Source organism: Polistes fuscatus, unplaced genomic scaffold (assembly GCF_010416935.1).
Source record: "Polistes fuscatus isolate 324 unplaced genomic scaffold, CU_Pfus_HIC Scaffold8, whole genome shotgun sequence".
Lineage (NCBI taxonomy): Eukaryota > Metazoa > Arthropoda > Insecta > Hymenoptera > Vespidae > Polistes > Polistes fuscatus.
The window spans coordinates 1,104,207-1,117,502 of record NW_025113162.1 but is presented as its reverse complement, the minus strand read 5'-3'; the positions used below and the strand labels follow the sequence as shown (position 1 = coordinate 1,117,502).

General features: G+C 38.4%; 1 protein-coding gene across 3 annotated transcripts in view; it reads right to left on the bottom strand.

The window, feature by feature from the left end:
* The window catches only part of LOC122524649 (netrin receptor UNC5C-like), a 43,286-nt gene extending 42,837 nt beyond the window's left edge, over positions 1–449 (bottom strand). For all 3 annotated transcript variants that reach the window (XM_043647016.1, XM_043647018.1, XM_043647017.1), the window contains exon 1: positions 330–449. The gene's annotated coding sequence lies outside the window, so the exon portion shown is untranslated. The remainder of the gene's footprint in view (positions 1–329) is intronic.
* Positions 450–13,296: the final 12,847 nt, after the last annotated feature.

Below are 13,296 nucleotides of genomic sequence, written 5' to 3'. Positions count from 1 at the left end.
TCCCTTACCGTTGAGAAAGTAAAAAGTCTTCATTTTGTTTGATATTTATGTTGAATATATTTTATGACTTCTACATTCTAATAAAAAGTCATCTCTATTCGTTCGTTAGAAGAACCTAACGGCGGACGATAATACGGAAATATTCTGAGGTATGGTTTCTTGATGGAAAAAATGTCTTCGTTAGAAAAGAAATGTAAATGAATAAATAATTAAGTCTAGAAGAATAATGTTCGCACATTTATACATATATACATACATACATACATACATACATACATACATACATATATACATGCATAAAAATATACACTGGTGTTTTTATCACTTACTCGTAAATTCGATCGGCCGATCGCAGTTATCCATAAACGGGTTGGCACTTTAACCCCACCGCACTTACACTGTTATCATTCGTACAGTTCGTTACACCGTGCCGTTCCGTCTTCTAAGCGTCATGTGTTTCGACGACCTGTTCTTTTTACTCCACGATTAGATTCGAAATTTAAACAGGAAACAACTTGATCGTGTACGTATATTCACCGATAAAAAAAAATAAAAAAAATAAATAAATAGTGATAGTAAAGGAAAAAAAAGATTATAAATGAAAGAAGACGAAGATGAAATAAATGACAAATTAGAAAATTAACGAACAAATCGATAACAACACTATCGATCTCTTCATCACTCTATCACGTTCGAAGCACCTATATTTTATGCACTCCAAATTTCCCCAAAATAATTTATCGTATCTTGTGATAACCATTTATCGTTCACATATGTGTATGTTTATATGTATATTAAACTTAATTATCCAATCGTGGAATGATTTGTAAGAAAAGTAATATCATTAGGATCCAATAAACAAGGACCCTGTGGTCGTTTTAATAAATCGAGCATCGACGCGTCGAGTTTCGATAGTTCAATTTCGAGACAGATACGGACACTAATATCCCCAACAAACACGCGCGGCTCATGTCGGCCAACTGACTACTCGTAGCACGGAAGACTCGGGGCCCTTCGGCTGTTGGGCGCCGGTGCTGGGCGGCGGCAAAAACGGCGGCGGTGATGCCAGTGGTGGTGGTTTCGATGCTGGTAGGGGGAATTCGTGGAGTGGGGATGATCGTGCGTGAGGAGGTAGAAAACGTAGTGGTGGGGGAAAAAGAGACGTCGTGTCTTTCTACCACGCGCCGGATGCTGCGGAGTAGCTCGCGAGCTCTCGCGCGAGTAGGTTTAGATTGATTTTTATTAGTATTTTATTCTTTATTTTTATATAATACTTCGAATTATTTTTCATGCTCTTGTCAGATTTTATATTATTATCTGCATTTTATTCGAGTATGATATTTCAGATGGACAATTGGAAACACGCACATCGTTCCTTGTATACGTGGAATAATGTTATTTAAAAAAAAAAAAAAATTATTTAGAAATATTTTTAACGTATGGAGAACGTTAAACCACAGGTAATTCAACGTAAACCAAATACATGGGCTCTCTGGAATTACCGAATTGGGAGTTTTCGTGATGTATTGCGTTCGATACGCCTGTCAAACGCTAGTCAGCATCGTACGGTAAAATTATAGGAATACTTTAGGAAAAAAAAGCTTTAGGGGAGGATCAAAATTCATAGGTAAAAGTAAACCTTTAAAAATTACTGGAGTCGAACGTTTGAAAAAGGCAAAGAGTAAAAATACCTTTAGATAAATGTAGAAAAAGGTACGGTTTGATTACTGTCGAGACCAAAGTAAAGAAAGCTTGGAAAGAATTTCGAGAAAATAAAAAAAGAGAGAAAGAGAGAGAGAGGGGGGGGAGGGAGAAAGAAAAAAACTCTTTTCTCGGTACGTTTTTTCGAAACCTAAACGAACGCGCCACCGCAACGGTTTTTCGGCTTTTAGGTAGGTGTATAAATTTGTTTTTTCACCAAATAAATACGACAGTCATTTATTTAGGGAAATCTCTCTTTCCCATTCACCGTCTTCCCTTTTTCCACGAAGGTAACTCTTATCAGACAACAAACCCCCTCAGGGATAGTGTAGTACTTGTCGCTGCGCTAACGTCCGTTCGGATAAATAAATATTGACCGTCGAGTCGGGTACCGCAAACAAATCCATTAATAACAGGAATTTAATCCCATTGCGGAGCTTGCAACGTACCAATCGGGAATGGTCCACGTTGGAGCCATTCGATTCGAACATTTTCGGTGTCAATTTATGTCCATGAACATGAACGGATACAGCGTTAGACTAGAATAATTTAATAACGTTTCGTTTCCAAGCGTTATCCCCACTAACCACCCTCTACCCCTACTCCTATCCCCTCCACCAAACTTCCTACATCGAACAACGTCACTCCCTTCTCTCTTACACCGACGCAATTAGCAAAACTATAATCAAATATGAGGGAGAAGTAGTAGAGTTGGGTGTGGGAGGGATAGGGGTGGTCTATGGGGTGGAGAATTCGCTGGTGCTTAATATCGCAGCTCGAATTTCGCGACGAGTCTCGTTAACGTGTTACGAAAGCAAACATTCGTGGTGGAAGGGAGCAGAAACAGAAATGGTCCTCCTCCTCTCTCCCTCTCACTCACTCTCTCTCTCTTACTCTCACTCATTTATCGTTTACCCTTTTCTCTCTTTTCTCTCTTGGGGGTGGATGATTCGAGGACGGGCAGAGAGTTGGAGAAACGAGGCAAGGGGTGGAAACGAACGATACATTTCTGCGACCGCGTAAGCCGCAAACTCGTTACCGTGGAAAGACAATTGAGCACCGGGAATAGCCGTACCGTTGTAATTACTATGACACCGGTATAATAAAGCAGAGTAGTATTTTTGCGATTGTTTATTTTGTTACGAAAAATTCAAAAACGAAATGAATAAAATCGAGTTGGTATATATATATATATATATATTTTTGTATATTATTATTATTATTATTATTATCATTATTTCATGTAATACGGGATATTTTTGCAATAAAATAATTCATATTAATTTGAACAAATCTTATATTTATTAATTTTTTAACAGGTTGATAATATCGAGATACTCGGAGTATCTTCTTTCTCGTTTGTTGAAAATCTTGAATTTCGAATTTGATATCTTTTCGAAGCACGTTACTTTCCGAGTTTTATTGTTGACGTTCACTGCATCGGAAAGCTCCCGCTTTGTAAATTTCTTTAGATGGTTATGCTGGTAGATGAATTCTGGTCAATGTGGGACGAACATGTGGACCGAGAGAGAGCATGTTTCTTTTGTGTTCGTTTGGAAGCCCTTCAGGTTCTTTCTTGTATCGATAAAAAGGGAAGAAGAGAAAGAGGCTCGTAACAAGCTTTAAATTCGTGTTCGCTTTGTGTGCGTTATCGAAAATTCGAATCGTATCGCATTTAAACCAATGAAATTCAACACCAACTCAATAATCAACTAGAACTCGTCGTGATTACAAGGGCATAGTTAAATTATAATTTGCATAAGGGTGATCGTAGAAATTGCGAAGGGTCGCGAACTTAAAAATTATGCTAAAATACAGTAGGCCTTTAAATAATGTACAAAATCCTTCTTCGATTCTTATTCACGAAACGTGAGCATTGAAATCATCGGAAAATCTTGAAATATTTATTAAGAAGAACTTGTGTATTCAATTAAATAGCGAACGGGGTTTGCGTAGGAAGGCTTCGCAAAAAGCATAGATTATTCAGGATGTTGTCTGATCTCATCCCGAACATTAACCACACTGTGTAGGTCAAACGACGATATTTATTCATGACTAAGTTGGGGATAAGCTTCGGTTACAGTTAGCGTATTTCGTAGTTCTAACAGGCCACTAATCGATAAACAAGTATCCCTCGGAGCTAGACAATAATGGAGGGAATAGTTCGGACATAGATACCCTTCATCGAAAGCATTATTTTTCCCTATTCCTTTTTTTTTCCTACGTGTTGTCTCCAATACACTAGAATAGAAAAGATGATCTGTTCATAATCCTATATAAACACGGTTATTTTTATCCCATTACAGGGCGGTTCCGTAACGGTCATCATCATCATTATCATCGCCATCGTCATCGTCATCGTCATCGTCATCGTCTTTGTTGTTGTTGTTTTTGTTGTTGGTATAGTTGGTCGTGTTCCCGTAGCTTGAAGTCTGCTGCATAATGGTACGTTCGATGTGTACGAGGCTTTAAAGGTTGCCGACTAAAGGACGAGAATGACCGCAGGGTTCTTTCGAAGGGTGCACCAATGCCACACCCCTTCACCCTTCTGTTATCCCCACGAAGTTGCTTTAACAGCAGGGGGTGGTCGAACCACGTTCATGATACCATCCCATTTTCCTTGCTCGAACCAACACAACTTCTCGACAGACGAAACCCTTCGAAGATACTTACACTCGTAACATTCCTCAAAGTCCACGCTTTTTTCACGATCATTCTCGAAAGAAAATCCTCGACACTCGGTCGAGAAGGCAACCAGAAAAAGAACAAAGACACCGGCGAAAGACCTATCTACGAAGATTTATTATATAACTCGGGTGTCCCCCTTATAAGAAAAGGGACACTCATTCTCGTTTTCTGATTTACCAGAAAAGAAAAAAAAAGGGTAGCCTAGTGGTTTCACGCACGTCATTGTGAAAATCTTCTTGGAGGGTTGCTACAGGTGATTCTTTTCTTTTCTCTTTTTTTTTCTTGGCTGGTAATTCCCTTATTTATATGATTTAGGTTACTTACTCGTCTGTTTACATGGATCTTCAACATGTTTTCTTCAAACAACTCTTTTCCATTCCTATACCTACCCTTTAACTGTATTTATTATATTTGTAAGAATAAGATTGTACTTATTTATTTACTTTGCTCCTAGGAATATCATTGACACAATGATTTGTTTGTTACCCAGGATGGCGCCAAGGAAATTTTAAATGACTTCGAATAGAAAAATAATGTAGAGTTTGGTCAAGAAACTAGGAGGGGATGAATTGGACGTTTGGTCGACTGGTTTGCTAGCTGGCTGGCTTGGTTGGCTGGTTTGCTGGTTTGCTGGTGGTTCTACCCTGTCTGAAACATATGTCGCGCACTCCTTCTTAAAAGTGAATCTTAGTAGCACGTGACGCCTTCAGGATTCGTCGTTTCTCATTTTCGAGTTCTGTCGGTGATTTCTTACGAGCACACTGTGGCGTCGAGTAGTATCGCGGAAAACACGGCGCTTACGAGACGCACGTGCCGGAAACGGGAGTCCGTCTGTCCTCTTCTTTATCGTTCCTTCTAAGACATCGTGTGAACGTTCGTACATTAGCCAGATTGCACAAGGAAATAAAAAAAAACAAGGAGGAAAAAAATTAGAAAAATAAGAAATAGAAGAAGGAAAAAAAAGAAAAAAGAGGAAAAATTTTCATCGACGTCATTCGAGGTGGCCCTTATTCTTCTTCTTTTGCTTTGTCGTGAAATTCTACGTCGAGTAAGAAACCACCTCGTCTAAAAACTCGAATGTTTTTTCGTCAACCCCTCGTTTTCGCTCCCGTGAGTTGCTTTTCTTAAGAGGAAACTCTTGTAAGGTCGTTTCGTTTCGCCAGGAGGTCAACGAAGCTCGAATCTCCCTTTGGGTCTTGTTCTCTCTCTTTCTCTCTCTCCTTTACTCTTTTATATCTTCAAAATTCTATGCTTGAATCGAATCGAGGGTGAGACGATTCGGTTTACATAAATAGAAAAATTCTTATTCTTCATACATATGTAAAAAAAAAGAAAAAGAAAAAGAAGAAGAAGAAAAATAAATAATGTGAGACAAGAACTCCTTTGGGGCTATTGGAATTTAGAAAAGAAAAAGAAAAGGTCGCGCAAAAGCGTTTGAAAAAATATTTTACAGAAGGGAGAAAACTTTGAACGCGCATACAAATACAAATAGAATTTAATTATTCTCGAATCACAATGGTATAATTGTCATAGGTGTTAAGACGTAACGAGGTCATTCAATATATTTAAATATCTGTATGCTACCGTGTATTTTAATATTTGATCGAATGACGAGGTAATTGTACGTTCCCATTATATTTCTTTTCTTTCTTCATTTTTTTTTCTTTTTTAGAACTTGCGTGTGTATATCGTATATCAATTTAGTTTCTTATAGTAGTTTGGTACTAGTAGTGGTAGTTGAAGAAACCTGGTAAAAAGGAAAAACACGCATGGGACTAAGGAACGATCGAATTGCAACGGGAAAAAGACGAAGAAAGAAAATCCACTTTCACAAGTATGTAACTCGCGAGGGAAACCCGACAGAGGGTGGAGAGTATTTTTTACGATAGCATCAGCGGGTCCATTAATTTTCAAGAGGAAAATCGACGTCTACTAGGTTTAAGGTTACGACGCGAGTCTCTCTTTCTCTTTCTCTATCTTTCTCGAAGGCCCCATGAGTGAAATCTGAGCTTGTCCCGTTTCTCGTAGACGTAGTTGGTTTCGTGATAGAGGAACGTTGATCGTCCTGTGGACGATCGTCTCGAAGGATTTTCGAAAGGAGAAGAACGTCGAGGGACTCGATGGAAAAGACGGATGTCTCTCCTGGTGAAAGATGCATTTAGAATATTCTACAGATTCTCCTATGTACACGTTCAGACATGTTGCTATGCGTGCATCGAGTTCTAAGTTTTATAACATCTAGTATAACAACGGATTTAATTCAACGTCAAATAAAACTTATATCGATGCAAGAAATATTAAGCGTAGAAATGAATTAGGTACCATAAAAATGAACTACTAAATTTATTATCAAAAGGCACACCGAATTCATTTCTATACCTATGTTTTTCTACGTAACGACAAACTGTAATCAATCCAGGTTTCATATAACCGAGGTGTCGATCCATGCTTCGTAACAAATTTCAACGTGTAAATACAGGTACCTTGAAAGACTCATTCACGTGGAATAAAAAGATAGAGTATACGTTATTTTCAATCTTCTCGGATTGACTTAGTTATCTCGAAACGAGAATGACCGTGCCGCCGTAACGCATAAAACAAATGAATCCACTCGGACGGTCAGGTAGAAAGGACCTCAGGTTATTCGAATCTGGTATCCATGGAACTTGATCGCGCCTACTTCGAGTTATCGGACTAATAGTAGGTACTTAATGGAATCGATAAGTTGTACGACAAATCTTCGATATCCCTAAGGGGTAGAACTTTACTCGCTCGTAAATTTGATCTTTTTGTGCCATATATGCGATCTCTTCTTTTTATTTCCTTTTTTTTTTTGGTTATCTCATACAGATTCCGCATCATCATCTAGAAGAGATTGTGTTCCCGTATTACTAGAACGAAGAGTCGCACAACACAAGCATCTTCTTATCCATCTTCCTGGCGCGTCTTTTTTTTCTTTTCTTCGACTCCTTTACGGTTACCAAGGGCCTTGTATTCACCTTTATGATCGCCGCGAGTCAGTCCCTCTTTATGGGTAATAAGATTATCTTCTTCATTCAGTCGTTTGATCTCATTAAAGCTTCTACTACTCGATTTATTTCTCGCGATTTCGAATCACGATACGGTTTAGTCGATAACGAGCTAACGGATGTTCAAAGAGATTGCTACGATATATTTTTATGATCGTTATAATAAAAAGTCCTAATATTTTCCTAAGGGTGCTATTTACTCGGTTAATAGTTTTTAATAATTAGTGTGTATGTTTGCAATAAAATATGAAAATTTAATATAAATAATCAGTATTGCACTCGATATGAAACATATATTAATAAAAAAATAGAAAAAGTATTATTTTTGTATTTTTCTAGATGGAAAAATTGGACAATTATATTTGGTAAGACCCAACAGAGATGCTTAAAATTAATAATAAAATATTTACATTTAATAAATGATAATTAATATAAAAACTGTAAATATTTTAAATATTAAGAGTTGTATTATATATTTGCAAATAAACAATTTACATTTCTGCAAATAGGAGAAATATTGTCACCTAATAGTTTCTTACAATTAAAATAATAATAAATAATTCGAAATATTTGTTTTTTCAATAATACAAACCTCGACTTTTGCTGTATTTTATTTTTCGTTTTTTAATATTCGAGATGAGAAAAGTAAAAGGGTTCAAAAGCGGAAAATAATCCCGGAAACATTTGGGACGTTCTAAAGTTTGTATTTTTATTTTCTTTCATCGGTTTGGAGAAACAAAAGGAGGCCGAGTCCTTTCCTTTGTCTCGTGAGGCGCACCCTCTCTTCACCTTTCTCTCTCACTCTCCCTCTTTCTTTTTTTTTTCGTTCTCCACGCGCATTATTTACCAGTGACTCGATCCTTCCTACCATGTGGGATATCTTCGGACGAGTAGCTTGAGAAGAGAAAGAGAAAAGACGAATAGACGGACAAATACGCGGGTGAATAGATGGATGGAAAGATAGGTGAACGTTTAGATAGATGGATAGATAGGACGAACGATGTGAAAGAGTCGTATTTCATGTTCGAAAACAAAATCGTCTCTTGGTAACCTTCATTTACTATGTTTAATAATAATAATAATAATATTAATAATAATAACATTTAAAAAATAATTAAATCAAAATATAAACGACTTCGTTATTTTCCGTTCAGTAAAAAGATTTAGCGAATGGTGTTCAAAAAAGAAAAAGAAAAAGAAGAAAAAAAAACAAGAAATATCAAGAAAAATTTCCTTATCGTAAAAGTAAAAGGACTAAAGTGGTTTCGACTCTTAAAAAAGGGACACAACGAAAGAGGGTAAAAACATAATGGATAGATAAATAAAAAACGGGTATGGTCGATAGAAAGGACTGGGAGTCGTCTTTAATGACACGTTGCTTTTCCAAAAGGGCGGCAACATAAGTCCAGTAGATTTTTCTAGCCCTTCTTCGTTCCCATTCCTATCCTGTTACTCCCGTAACCTGGCAATTTCGGTGCCCCATAATCCGCTAGATTGTATCCCGTATTACTTAGAACAGGAATTATCTCGACCATAGGCGAAAGACTGAGGGTTTCGAAGAAAGTGTGGAGGGAAAAGGAATAGGAAAAGAAAGGGAAGGAAAGAGAGCGCCCACTATTCCGGATCTACCTTTTTTGCTTTTTTTTTTTAAACGAAAAAAGGTCTGTTTATAATTCAAAAAGAAGAGATATTCCTCTCCTTCAATTTTCACTCGCGTTACCACAGTACCTCCCTTCTTCTTTCTCCTCCTACCCTTCCTCCTACTCCTCCTACTCTTCCTACTCCTCCTCTTCCTCTTTTTTTCTTCTTTTCTTTCTTTGCTCTTCTCGTAGCTATCGAGATAATGACAGAGCCATGTCCCACGGGGTTCCAGGAAGAATCGTGCAACAAATTGCAATCTGGACTCGTAGGATTCAATCCGAGAAAGAATAAGAGACAGAGAGAGAGAAAGAGAGAGGAATAGAATCCTTCGGTAAATGAATGATACTTTCCAAAATGAAAAAAGGAAAAGGAAGATTATAAAAAAAAATAGGAAGAGAGAGAGAGAGAGATAGAAAAAGAAAGAGAATCAAAGAAACAGCTGTAGGAGTAGCACAGAGCATAAGGTTCATTATATCCTAACAAACGGAATAAGTCGAGCCCTTGTGTGTGTAATAGTCCTTATCAAAAAGTTAATATTGTCTGACGATATAATAGCAAGCCTGTAGATAAAGCAACCCAATGATGGTACGTTAATTTCGAGTGCTTTTCAATTATTAAAAAAGACCGAATGAGAAAGTGTAGAAAATGAAAAGAGAAGGACTAAAGAAAGGAAGAAAGGTTCACGAGGGGTTTGAAAAATAAAGAAGGGTGCCGTTTAAAGGCGCCATCGAGAGTAACGTAAAAGAAGGAAAACCGAACGAACGAAGGAACGAACGAATGAACGATTCGATGCGATACGACGCGCATTCTTTGAGCGCGTGCGCTCCGTAATTTGCGGCTAGAGGAGAAAAGAAGGTTTTACAATTAGCGCTACTATCTTCTTAAGAGTAATGGTTGCATTCTTAGACTTGGTCCCTTTTCCTTCGGTCCCACGCATGCCCTTGAGAGAAAAGGTTGAGTGCTTCTCTTCTTTCTTTCTCGGTTTTGTCGTTAAGCATTAATTGAGCTTGGTCTCGGAGAAAGAGATTACAGAGAGGAAACAGATAAAAAGAGTAAGATACTGAAAGAGGAATAAAGAAAGAGAAAGGAAACATCGTGGTTGCTGAGCTATCCGAGAAACCGGATGAATTTCTGGCCAAGTAACTCTCCACCTTCTTTTCCCTTTCCTTTTCCAGTTAAGATTTCTCGGCATCTTGCAGCTTCGAAGGTAAGGAAGGAAGAATCTTTGGCCTGCTGCGGCAGCTTCTTTGGGACCAACCTGTTATTAAGGGACCTCCGACGATTAGATTGCGCTAATGGCGAACCGCTGTCTCCTTCGTCGAGAAGAATCGACCTGGTCTCTCTCTCTCTCTCTTTCTTTCTTTTTCATTTAACATGGAAAACGAGTCTTTTTCTTCCTTTAATTTTTCTTTTTGTTATCTCGCACATTTGTCTCCTGCCTATATAGATTTATAAGAGGAACGAAAAATGAGGAAAAACAGTAGAATCATTTTGAAGGAAAATTTGAAGGACAATTTGAAGGACCAAGGTTTCGTGTCAACCTTCTTATTATACTTTTCTCCCTCAGTATCTTTGTAACACGCCTCTTCCTCTTCTTCTTCTTCTTCTTCTTCTTCTGCTTCTTCTTCTTCTTTATCCTCCTTCTCATCCTTTTGCTTCTCCACCTCGCTGATTCCATTAGGGAAGGTCTCCATTGGATCCTTTCCGTTCTCGACGCCGAGAATTCCCTCGCGCGCTAAAGGATTCCTATCCTCCTTCTCCCTTACTCTTTTAAGCACCTCGTATTTCCCGTGGGAACCCGGCAATGCCAACAAAAGCGCACGAAAAACGTTTAATAAATAAATTGATCGGGTTTCTCCCTCATCCACACGGCAACTACCCTATCTACCTTCTCTCTTCCTGTCGGAATGAGACGAATAGGAAAAAAAGAACTTTCTCTCTCTCTTTCTCTTTCTCTTTTTCTCCCTTTTCCTATTCTTTCACTCTTTCTCATTCCTTTTCCTTTCTCTCTTTTTTAGCAGCTTCCGGAAACACGACACCAACGCGCCGCGACTGGAATCCAACTCACGTTTCATTAGCTCGCTAATACCAGGGAGATGAAAATGTGCACTCGGTTGTGTACTATAGGACTATTATGATATCCCACAATGCCAAAGGACCCCCGGGAACGCGAGTGCTCGCATATGGCACGTTGCGAGATCGGCGTTCTAGGTACGAACGGTAACACCATGCGCGTGCACTGTTTCGAGTGTACTTCTCGCGCTCCGATTTTCGAGTCTCTCCTCTCTCTAGTCGTGATTCTGGGTCGAGTACTACGTCACCTATATGTAGTACTTCATGTATACTTACGAAACGTACAGAGAGTGCCTTTGTCAGATGCATACATATACTATTGGCTAAAAGTTTCAAATCACTAGGTAAATTACAAAAAAAAATATGATATTTGTAAGAAAAAACGAATTCATGTAAAGTAATCGAGGTAAATTAGGTTGTATACAAAAATTCATGAGTATAACGGAATCTCCAAGTATCTGACGATTTAATATTTAAACGTTCTGCTATTATCAGGACACTGTGTATACGCTTTCCTGCTTGTGTCATATACTTTCGAAGCAAATATGTAGATATTGTATAAACATGAGTACGAATGCATGTGGCATAGTGTTCTCCAAAAATCTATCCAATCTTTTCCAACTAAACGGAAAACCTATAATTCGTTTTAAGTACATGATCGTCGATAGACAGGTGAAAGGCTTTATATTGTTCTCATTCTGGAACAATACGTAATCTCGATTGAGCTTGTTTCCAATGATCTTAATTCCCTAGGTATTACCTCGAAACGACTTAGCATGTAAATACGTATCTAATCGTGTGCGTGTGTTCTAAAGAAACAGAACAAAAATACTCTGAAATTATCATATCTCTCTCTCTCTCTCTCTCTCTTTCTCTCTCCCTATTCGTTCGAGCGAAGACAATAGGGCACATGCACAGATATATGCATCCAGTACTCTTGCGAATGCAACTTAGCCATATGCGTTGTTCGTGCGACACACAGAGCTCTGAGCAACGAGAAACTCTCTATCCAGTCGAAAGGCCTATTGTAAGGGTGACGGTTTATGACTTGGGATAATAATAATAATAATAATAATAATAATAATAGTGGTAGTAGTAGTAATAATAATAATCGGGAAAAGCTAAGCTCGCGAACAAGCACCCTGGAAATTCACAATCCGACGTATGCGTGTCTTGATTTGCTGGTGGTATGATGATGGTGATGATGGTGGTGGTGGTGCTATTACGCGGTAGTTTGCGAATCGTTTTTCTGGCCGGCTGCTGAAGGGAGGCATAGTAGAGAATGAGAAAAGCAGAGGGTGAGACGTATGAGGAGGAAGGGAGAGTTGGTTATATTCTATATGTGTTTACTGTACACACGTATATCTACCGATGACTATAGACGATGGTGTATTCTGGTGGTGGTGGTGGTTGTGCGCAACCGAGCGACACAATTGTGAACGCCGCTTGAACGAACGGCGAGTAACTCGAGTAGGTACTCGTCGAGGCTCCACTCTCTCGCTGCGGGATATGCATTTGTGCAACAGGCTTTATATACGTCCGTTGCGCTACTTATGCAATCGTGAATCGCCCTACCACCACCACCACCACCACCATCACTATTACCAACGCAACTATCACTATTACAGACGATGCCGCGAGCGCCTTCTTCTCTGGGTTTCAATGAACCTCGGCTACCTACTATATGCTACTACGATTGCTTTGACTTCGAATAGCTTGGTTACTCGATAGCTAGAAGAAACTTGAATGAGTAATTTTATGAAGGAATTCAGTCATTTTAAATGATATATTATTATTATTATTATTATTATTATTATTAAATCCAATCGAATATGAATAAGAATACGAACACAAATTTTATTCACGACAGTTCTTATTAATAGCGCCCATATTTTTTTATATTTGTATTCTTTCTTTTATATTCGAAGTAGTAAAATATTATTCCTGAAAGAAAAATACAACGCGATGAGAATCGCGTATATTTCTTTACGTTCGTGTGCTCGCATACACATTTGATTGAAATTATCGGAGCAACATCGGTGGTATTCGAACGAGCTCGAACTGCGTAATTAACATAATTAATATCCAGTCGACGAGTACCTCCCACGGTCGGGTACGAAGCGGAAGACCTTTTGGTAACTCAGCGTGTGGTTTTACCTGAGGA